The following is a 1,743-nucleotide window of genomic DNA, read 5'->3' as shown; positions in this document are numbered from 1 at the left end:
GGAGAACCACTGTGAAGGCGAGGTGTTGTAGGAGTAAAAAAAAAAAAAAAAAAAAAAAATGAATGACAAAGACAAAATTCTCAGGGCAGTCAGGGAAAAGAAGACGGTAACCTATAAAGGAAACCCCATTAGGTTATCGTAGGACTTCTCAGCACAAATCTTACAAGCCAGAAAAAAGTGGAATCAAATATTCAAACTATTAAATGAAAGGAACTACCAGCCAAGAATAATGTATCCAGCAAAGCTCTCCTTTAGATATGAAGGAGAAATTAAGTCCTTTCCAGACATACAAAAATTGAGGTAATTCTACACTACAAGGCCTACATTACAGGATATTCTGCAAGGGGTCAGCTAACCTAAAACAAAATGACACACACACACAAAAAACATAATTAGGAATAAAGCAACTAGCAGGCAGATAGAAGCAGAGGAGTGCAACCCTTACTATGAACAGGGCATTATAACCTTAAATAATAAGAAGAGATTTGCTAGAGCAAGATAGTAATGAATGTTCAGCGTACATAGGGATAAATTGTGATAACAATGACTGAAAAGGGGAGGATTCAAAGATCCAAATTTGCAAAGGAGAATGGAGATAAAGCATACTCAAAAGAAAATGGAATACTGTACACACAAACACACACATACATATATGTATATATATAACTAACCTCTACATATTTGTAATGGTAACCACACAACAATGACTTAGAACTGAATTATATATCATAAAACAAGAAGGTCCAGAGAGAAAACCCACAAAATCCAACCAAAATAAAAGAAAAAACACACAAGGACAAAGAAGCAATGGAAACACCAAGCTACCAGAAAGCAAAAGATAAAATGGCTATAAAAAGACCTCATATTTCAATAATCACCTTAAATGTAAATGGACCTAACTCACCAGTAAAAAGGAACAGAGTTGCAGATTGGATCAAAAAAGAAAACCCAATTGTATGCTGCTTCCAGCAGACACATCTCAGTTCCAAAGAGAAATATAGACTCAAAGTGAAAGGGTAGAAAATGATATTTCCAGCAATTGGGATTCAGAGAAAAGTGGGAATAGCAGTACTAATATCAGATGAAATAGACTTAAAAGTAAAAAAGTAAAGTAAGATACTGAGGGACACTTCAAAAAGATAAAGGGAATCATGCACCAAGAAGACATAACACTTATTAATATCTATGTTCCCAATCAGGGAGCCCTGATATATATAAAGAAATTACTAACAGAACTAAAGGGAGAAACAGACCAAAACAGTATCATAGTAGAGGACCTAAATATGCCACTGTCAGATATGAACAGATCGTCCAAACAGAAAATCAACAAGGAAATAACACCCTTAAATGACACATTAGACCAACTGGTCATAAATACATTTACAGAACCTTTCATCCCCAAACAGCTTCTCTAGTGCACATGGAACATTCTCAAGGATTGACCACATACTGGGACAGAGATAGCCTCAACAAATATAAGAGGGTTGAAATCATGCCAACATATTCTCTGATCATAATGCTTTGAAGCTGAAAATCAGCTGTAAAAAGAAATCAGGAAGAACCACAAATACATGGAGATTAAACAACATGCTACTGAAGAATGACTGGGTCAGAGAAGAAATAAAAAGAGAGATCAAGAGATACATAGAAACGAATGATAATGATAGTATAACATATCAAAACTTTTGGGACAGGGCAAAAGCGGTCATAAGGGGAAAGTTCATATCATTACAGGACTATCTC

The sequence above is a fragment of the Pteropus alecto genome, unplaced genomic scaffold (genome assembly GCF_000325575.1).
Source record: "Pteropus alecto unplaced genomic scaffold, ASM32557v1 scaffold280, whole genome shotgun sequence".
NCBI lineage: Eukaryota > Metazoa > Chordata > Mammalia > Chiroptera > Pteropodidae > Pteropus > Pteropus alecto.
The sequence above is the reverse complement of the archived record's forward strand: the minus strand, read 5'-3'. Positions refer to the sequence as shown.